The sequence below is a fragment of the Buteo buteo genome, chromosome 28 (genome assembly GCF_964188355.1).
Source record: "Buteo buteo chromosome 28, bButBut1.hap1.1, whole genome shotgun sequence".
Taxonomy (NCBI): Eukaryota; Metazoa; Chordata; class Aves; order Accipitriformes; family Accipitridae; genus Buteo; species Buteo buteo.
Genome location: NC_134198.1, coordinates 3,169,063 through 3,178,211, shown reverse-complemented (window position 1 = coordinate 3,178,211; position 9,149 = coordinate 3,169,063). Strand labels below are relative to the sequence as shown.

The window sequence follows — 9,149 nt, the reverse complement described above, 5'->3', positions numbered from 1 at the left end:
CCGTCTTGCCGACGCAGTCGCTCCGGTGCCGCGACACCCGGGGGTCTGGGGGACAGAGCACCCAGCACTAATCCTTACATCCCAGCTCTGCGCTTCCCGGAGCACTTGGGTTCTGCTCTTCCCAGGGATTTGTGCCAGCTCCATCCATCAGGTATCACAGTGATTTTCTCCTCTGCCATGACATTAGCAGTATTTTGTCTCACAGAAGAGATACAACATGTTCCAGCAGCATAAAGGATTTTAATATTAAAAACAGAACGTGAAACTGCCTTTCTGAATTCCAAGAGGTATACCAGCAGTCATTTAAAAGTCCCTACTATTTAGGAATGTCTGTTCAGCTGCTGTCAAGGTATATATTCAACTTTAAAAAGTTTTGATTATCTGCTAGGATATACTATGGGTACCACATTCCAGAGAAACATAAATCTTTTTTTGTGGTAAACGCTCTTACCATAAAGCTCTTGGGTATGAATTTTTTTTCCTGAATGCAAAAATTCACATGAACCTGTTCTGTAAAACAAAGTCTAGGGAGAAAAAAAACCACAAACCAAACAACAAAACAAAAAACCCCTCTTAGGAACAGATGAAGAGAAAGAATTTTTTGCCCACAGACCATTATGGACCATTAAGGATGCACCAAACTGACACTCGCTTATCTAGGTTAATGGCCATCACGAACCATCCGTTGCTATGAAACTGTTTAAAATCCATTGTGCCTATTGAATGTAAGGAAATGTACCTGTAAAACCACTTTGAACATGTGCCTGATCTCCATTAGAGAACATGAATGCCCAGAATAGAGGTGCTGATTTTAAAAATATAACAAAAATCTGTGAAGATTCTTGCTTCTTGCAAGTATGTATTTCTTTCTGAGCTTCTCAATTAAAAATTTGGCTGTTTATTAAACTTGTTTTCATTTTAATGTGTTTTTCATATAAACACATGTTCTTACGACTTAGAGTCATGCAGAATTTAAGCATGTCAACGGGTTGCTGAATGGTGCAGAGATTCCCAGTGGGTTGGGCCACTCTTTATCCTTTTTTTATGGACAAGCACGACCTTTTGTCATGTTAACACTCAGGGTTTTAACATGTTCCAGGTATTTGCTGTGGGTCACAGTTTGAAAAACACCAGTGGCAAGGTCCTATTGAGCTTGCTTTAAGCAACCGACTTCAAACAGTAGAAGCTACGTGGTTTTGAGAAGGCAGAGCATATTGCCAATGACTTCTATAGACAGAGCTGCCTCTTACTGAGGCCAGATTCCTTCCAATAGCTGACCAATTGTATTTAAAGTTAATTTCAGATAACTCTACCCTGTGTGGAAATCTACAGGGCATGTATGTCTGCAGGAGCATAGGTATCCAAGTCTAACATTTACACTGTAGTAAAGCCTCCAAAATTTTGGCTCAGTTTCCCATTCACTGAGCAAGTGGCTACATCCTTTCAGCGCATCAATTCCTACTGTTGCAGCCTTGCAAAGTCACCTAAATTCTGGTATCACTGGGCCCAACCATAGCTATTTCAATGGCTGAAGAGGACTGCACATCATCCACGTGTATCCGTGGTACACATCTGGTCCCATCGCCTGTATAAGTACCTCTGCCTCTGATGAGAAAGCGCAAGGGAGGAGGAAGGTTTGAAGTCAGCCTGGGGCGAGGTGAAGTGTCCTGGCAGCCTGGTTCAGTCCGTCTGCCATAAATTTGGAACCCGTAGGTACAGCGGTGTCCCAGCGTCTACATCCGAGGAAGCCGAGGAAGGACAGACCATGGTTCCCAGGATCCAGGACCCAAGGGCCAGCTCAGCACGGCTCAGCGGCACCCGGGGCAGCTCACTGCTCAGCTCTGACGGCCGACGGTGCCCTTCGTCCGCACCAAGATCTCCTGAGGTCTAAGCAGCTAAAGGGGAAAGAAAATCCAGGTAGCTGGCAAGGTGCCTTGAGTTGGGCATTGCTGCCCCGACTTTAAACCAATTTCTCTGCTCCTGGTTTTGCCCAAAGAAGACCTCCCGCAGTTGAACAGGCTAAACTATTTAAAAATCAAATATTCAAGAAATAGAACAGCCGAGTCAAATTTCTGCTGGCATTCTGCAGTAGAAGTGCTATGCCCTGGTCATATTACAGGCAATGCAAACAAACTGCATTCAAGTTATAATGCAAACTGTGAAAAATAAAGACTGCCCAGAATTAAGTAAATAAATAGATTTGAAACTCTGTGTCAGGAGCGTATTTTGGAGAACTTTGATTTACAAGTCAGCAGCCAGCCTCCTCGGCCCAACCATTTTATTCTGGAGAATTCAACCACAGTAACAGGGACTTTTAAAGTTATCTCTGAAACGTCTACGCTTTACTTTATCCTTTTAGTTTTTTTAATGGATTTCACACGATACATACAATTTTTGAGAACTAAAGTGCTACTTCTAATATTTCTAGTTAAATGAAATCTTTAAAATAGAAGGAATGATAATATAAAAATCTAAAACTATATTTAGTATTCTGAATGCAATTAGGGTAATTTTATTCAATTGATTTCTGAAGTTCCCACATGAGTGATCTACAGTGATATCATTCAGTACAACAGTAACAGGTGCCAAAAAAGTAATTTTAAACAAATGAATTTTATCACATTATATGTTTTTCCCCTATTACAGCCAACTTTCCAAGTACTTCTGCACAATTATCTAAATGAAGGTATATCAAAAAGTACTTTATTCCAAGATGTATTTCCATTTTTCATTACAAGATCACTGAAGTAATAGCATTGTTTACTCTCTTCTTTACAGAAGGATATTACCACTGCTTGAAGACAAGGATGAGATAGAGTACATGAAGCCTATCTTTTAAACTACAGTTTTACTACTAGAGTAAAACATACAGTAGAACTAGAAAGGACCTCTAGAAGACACCTAATCCATCCTCCTGCCTGCAGGAAGCAGTTATTCAAGTACTCTGATCTTACAGATCTCCAATGGAGACAGAAACTCCAAAAGCTTGCCAAGCAATCTATTCCCTATCCTCACCATTAAAGTTTTCTGTAATTTCTAAAATAAATCTTCCTTGCTGTAATTTAAGCCTATTACTTCTTGTTCTATCAAACACAGGCAAGGGAAATAGATTGTTCTCTTCCTCCTTGGAGCAACCTCTTGTGTTATAATGTCTTCGCTCTATCTTTTCTGTGTCAGACTAAACTAACATAATTTATTCCATTTTTTCTTTTAGGTTATAATTTCTACACTTCTGATCTTTCTTGTCACTCTCCTCTGGACTGTCTCCAGCTGATTCTCTTCTTTCTTCAAGTCTGGTGTCTAAAACTGGACATGCTATTCTAATTCAGTATGAAATTAAGATTTGCTAGTCCCAGATTTCATCTGATTATTTAAGTAATGAAGCTGATCATCTCCCAGGAGAAGGATACCAAAGCTGTCATTCTAGTGCATAGTAATTGTCCTGCTGGAAACCAAGGTTGAAAGTTAGATTAATTAAAACACAGTTCAGTGAAAATCAATCTAAGGAAACTTGTTTTCCTTTTGGATTTGTGTCTTAAGCCTGATTGACTGAACATCTAAGGAGGCACAAACTCCAATTCAAGTTTTCTTGCGTCGTACTACTTCTGTGAATTTTCTGGTGTCCAGTAAGAGGGAAACTCATATGAAGCCTCTCCCTCAGTGGTGTTTATCTGCCTATAAGAGCGTATTTCCAAACTCATGAAAACAAGAGCAGGGAAGCTGACCAGGTACGAGCCTCTGGATGACCAATGAAGTAGATGGGGTGAGAAGCTGGAGGAGACAGTGGCTGGGCCAATCACAGCTGGTGCAGTTTTTAACAGCTGATTCAGGATTAGGCTGTGATTTTACAGCTAGTTCTGTGGACTCTGACAAAACAGCCCCTGCCGTAAGCCCACCTCACCAGCTATTCTGAACAACCTCTAGAAACTTAGTGGCTGCAAGACCTCTGCTTGTGGTGCATGGTTGAAACTGGCCAAATGGTATTTTCAGGGGGTGGGGTGATACAGACAGGTGAACAGCATCATTTTGTAAGCCCTACTTCTTCAAGAGACCAGGCTAAATAGTTTCCTTACTACTGTTGTGAGCTATATAAACAATGCCTTATTACATAGTATCTTGTTATATTGATTTTAGATCTCCTGCTTAATTAAAACATATTAAAGTTTTAATTGAGACATGCAGGTGAGAACATGTCTACTCCCTTCCTTTCTTCTTTTCTGTCCTCCCTCATTTAACTGCTCTATTCTTTTCCCAAGAGAAAAAGATCCATGCTTTTGAGAGCAGGGTCCCGACGTTCAACACACTGTCATTTATGTCATTCTCACAGTGATTCTAGAACTAAATGCCATTGTATTTAGGTGGAGTCACTCAAGGATTACGTAGGATATTCATTACGCAAGACACAAGGTCAGTCTGTTTATTCATTCCTGGAGGACTACTACTTATGTCACCAATGACGATACCAATTCCACTGCAAAGAGTTATGATTGCGACTCTAGGCTTTTGGTCATAAATAAGTAAGAGGGTAGAGGTATTTATATTTGCATTAATTTGAAAAACTTCTCTAGCAGACAACATTTTATATAATCACTATTTGTCGATGCATTCAGTATTTCAGGTTAAGTTGAATACTGGAGATTTCAGAAACAATGCCATAAAACTTCAGCAGTACACCACCCTTAAGGAGCTGCCTCAGGCTATCGAGGAAGTGTCATATTTGCTTATAGTTACTCTGGGTACAGTACTCTGGGATACTAAGGGGTATTCACACTGTCTACTTCAAGCAGCTGTCTTTTTGTTGTTATCAACCACCTCTTCAAAGGAGTCTACTTTTTTTTCCTAGTGATTATAGAGGAACCTTGGAGGCTATTTCTACCATCAACTATTCAACACTAGGTACTCACCATGGCCTCCTTTTCTTTCTTTAGCAGCGTTAGACACTTAAAGTAGAGTACATAATGTGATCAGTGAAGGGTAGGGGAGAGGAGACAAAATGGGAGAGGCATAAAGTCTCATGAAGAGATTTCCTACAGAACAAGCAGTGACTGACCTCACAAGTAAGTTGGGGCAAGACCGGAGACAAGACTGCTGAGACAGTCTGGAGTATGGAGCAGGCGGAAAGAGAGCAATAGGATAGGGAGCAAAGAGAAAATCAGCTTGGTATGGCTAGGTAAGAACAGAGATAAGAACTGGGATGTTACCGGAGGAACTGGAAGTGATTGGCAACAAGACTGGAGCCTTGCACTCCTAGGACAAGTTTTTACTAAACAAAGAGATTAGTGCCCAGATGAACAACCTGATGAACTAAAATAAGATTGGCTAATTGAGGAAAGTGGGAACAGGACACAGGGAGAGGGACAGGTATTAGAGCAGACTGGCCAAAGTTGGGAAGGTTGGGGCAGATGAATACACAGTTAGTGGAAAAAATAGAAAAGGTGTCTCAGACCCAAGATTTATCCACTGTCAGAAAATGCATGTGTCTCACCAAAATTGAAGCTGGCCATGTGAGAACAGTAGCCTGCTGTTACCAGCTATTCCATCAGGTCCAGCTAGCAGAAGTGTGGTGTCTCCACATACAGCACAGCAAGGCAGAGCTTGTTCGCTATGAGAATTTTCTCCTTTTAATAGGTCTTGGTTGGGCATAGAGTCAAAGTTTCTAGAGGCAGAAGAAGCTGCTAGGGTATGTACTTTGGTCTTATGTCTAACGAACACCACAGTCTCTCTTTCAGCAATACCTGTGATAATTTATGTTTGACATCTTGATTTGAAGATGAATGTACTATTGGCAGTTACACCATTTAAAATTTATGACACCTCTCCTATTCGAATTTGACTTTACTTTTCAAACACTGGCACTTTAGATGCCTTTTTTTCTATGTATATAACAGTTCTCTTCTACCCATAAAATTATTTACTTAGTGTAAGCAAGCTCCTGCCTTCATAAAATTAATTCCATAAAGATATAGACAGACCATCAGCAAAGAAGATGCAAACTCACATTCCCTGCCACTTTTTTCTAGCCTTCAAATCTATTTCTGGGAATGGGACAAATTTCTAAAGCAGACATGATTGTGGACAAAGAACCCGTGAAGTTTTTTTAAATCACAGTAACAAATTGTTTTAATGAAAAAATCCTTAAATATATTGAGCGCATATAATAAACTAAATAAAATGTGGGACAAATCATCAGTATTTCTGTTTTGCCAGATGTCGCCATGTAAACAGGATGTAATGTTTACTTACTCTAAAGCCCATGTTAAGGACATTGTACAACAATATTTTTCAAATTGTAATTAGCTAAAGGCCAGGGAAGAGGCAACTAGCACATCGACTTCTTACAGGTGCAAAACCAGATTATTGAATTCACAGAGTGAAAAAATAACCCTGAAAGCGTAAAACCTGCGTTACCCTGTTATTTTGGGCACAATGCAGAGATACCAGACATTTTTGTTATTTGGCACGGGTTCTTGGAAGGTTCAAAGGCACTGCAGAGCTTCACCATCTCCAGTGAGGCACCTGTTGGTACTGGAATACCTACGTCCCTATGAACCTAAACTTTTGCCATAAGGCAAGGAATCCTAGTCTTATTATTTTGACAGCGTTTGAGACCTGCCAGCTCACTCCTTAAGCCTGAATGAGATTCCCACAATGGGAAGCTCCCTCCTTGCCTCACCCGCAGGGCCGAATGGGGAAACAGCCTTCAAGCACAACCCCTCGGTCAAGTGCTTGGGCAAAGGCAGCTGAAGACAAGAGTGTTTGGCACTGGCCGGGATATGCTCCCCAGCATGCCCCAGTGGCACAGCAATTAGGAAACTCCCCTGGAATGCAGCCATTCCCCACCGGCTTGCTCAGGCAGCTTCCTGATCAGAGGTTTCTGTGAAATCCACTCCCTCTTTTCCTCCCACACTGCTAAGGAAGCCTCTGCACCTTAAGCTGGGCTGTGACTTCCTCCAGGCAAAGGGCATCCAGAATTGCGCAGAGGGATGGAGAGCAGAGGAACAAATAACCCGTCTCAAGGATTTCAGCCTTGGAGTAAGTGGGGGTGGAAGCATCCCTATCATGACCTGCCCCTTGACTCAACTCAGGAAGAAAGAGTAGTTCCCATCCAGATACCATGCTACTTCAGAGATGATTAACAAACAAAATACAGAATACCAATTCCTTAAATTTCATGCCCTAGCTAATTGCTTCCTCTATTCTTCATTCATGCAAAGCAAACAAGAGTCAGTGGAGGATAGCTGCTCATACCTCCTCTGCATGCTCAGGGCACATTTCCAATCTGCAAGGTAAAGCCTTTAAGGGCTATCCCATCTGTGATGAAACATGGCACTGGTGGTTGCTATAAGGACCTACAAACTGCTCTGGGCCATCCACTTTTTCATCATTTTCCCCTACCTGCCAGCAACCTGCTAGGGAAAACATGGAATTGGGCATTAGACAAACGACCCAGCTGAGGTGGGGGACAGGGATACAAAAGGGCACAGTGTTTGAAGAAAACAACATGGGCTAAGCCAAAGGACTTAGAAGTTCAGGGTCATTTCCCCCTTTGCTGTACATGTTGATGCATCAAACTTACCTTTCCTCTCTCTCTTTTAGTTAAAGCATATTCGCAACTTCGACTCAATCTTTCCACGTTTCTGTTCCTGAGAAGGGGCATAGTGGCAGGAGGTCCAGAACGAGAAGATGAGGCTGTTTCTCCATTCACATGCCAGTAAACAAATTCACAGACAGAATTTAGCATGCATTATATAATGATGTTCAGTCAGAACTTGTATCATGTGATACGGATTTGCTACAGTTGTTACAACACTTGGAAGGTTTTTTAGAATCTGTCAGCCAACTTAATTTAAAAGTTCTGGAGCTACTTAAAAAGCAAGCTTTCTAAAGTTTAAATATGGCTCTTATTAAAGTCCATTTTTAGTAAGAACACCAAAGGAACTTACTGCATTTAAATGCTGAATGCACCAGCAACTCACGCATGGACCGTGAAGACTTCAGGTATAGTAGAGTCCATGTATGTAGCTGGCAATGCCAAGCTGCTGACTTAAAGCTAAGTTAGTGAGGCTGAGACAGCAGTTGCCACAATTGCAACTGCAATGCAAACTGCGATACAAACTTCTTTTTTAAGTAAGTCCTTCAATTCGCTCTCAAACAAGTGAGCAGAAAGGTCTAGGGAATGTAAGGGTGGGATCCATCTCATTCAGCTTGACATATCTATATCAATGGAGTCTAGAGAGTGATTCATCTGACTAAAAGTAGATGCCTGCTTTAAAATGAGTTGACTCACTTTCTGGACAATATTGACTGTTTTGACTAGATCCCCATTGACTATGACTCCAGGGCTATCAGCTGCCTCTACCCACTCTAAAACAGGAGAGAAATTCAATGAGTTTGACTGAAGGCTAGGGATATTCCAGGACATGATCAAGTACACTAGTAGCTAATATAGACTATCTTCCAGTTCTCATTGTAGAGGAACTATTGATGATCCTACAGAGACATCACCACAGCAGAAATAATACCAAGATAATATGTCCCAAACAGGCATTAATTAAAAATTAAAAAAAAAAAAAAAAAAAAGAGGTAGAAAGGAATGATTTGGGTTTTCAAAATCTTCCATAAGTATAGAGTTATTTTTTTGACAATGATGTTTTATACTGTGCATATACATACCATATAGATACCATTTATGAATATTCACCATGAAACAAAGAAGTATTTTTATGTAATCAAAGTCCTGGCACATTAGGAAGATTATAGGTTTGATAGTTTTCAGATCATATCATGGGCTTTAAACTATCACTTATAAAAAATGCAGATCTTGAAATTTCAAAGCTATTTAAATAGAAATTATTTTCTTAACTAAGGGGGAAGAGACTCATTAGTTACAACTTCTTTTGTAGAAGCATATTCTTGTGACCAGCATGTGAGTGACGCTTTTATTACATGCGCTGAATATGTTACGGTTTTTGGATCATAGAAACTCTCCTAAAACAAAACTGAACAGCCACATAATTTTTCTTACAGAGCATGATATAATTTAATCCAAGTGTTGAAAGCTGATAAATAATTTTCTCTTTCCCCATTTGGCAAATCCCATTTTCCCCTTCCCTATATTTCTAATAAAATATAAGCCAGTGTGTGGATTT

At 40.5% G+C, this 9,149-nt stretch overlaps 1 long non-coding RNA gene across 1 annotated transcript; it reads right to left on the bottom strand.

The window, feature by feature from the left end:
• Nucleotides 1-220: 220 nt before the first annotated feature.
• LOC142045508 (uncharacterized) lies at nucleotides 221-7,706 on the bottom strand. Its single transcript, XR_012654627.1, has 2 exons — nucleotides 7,577-7,706; nucleotides 221-1,895 (listed from the first exon to the last, which is right to left on the bottom strand). It is a non-coding gene; the product is annotated as an uncharacterized LOC142045508 (long non-coding RNA).
• Nucleotides 7,707-9,149: the final 1,443 nt, after the last annotated feature.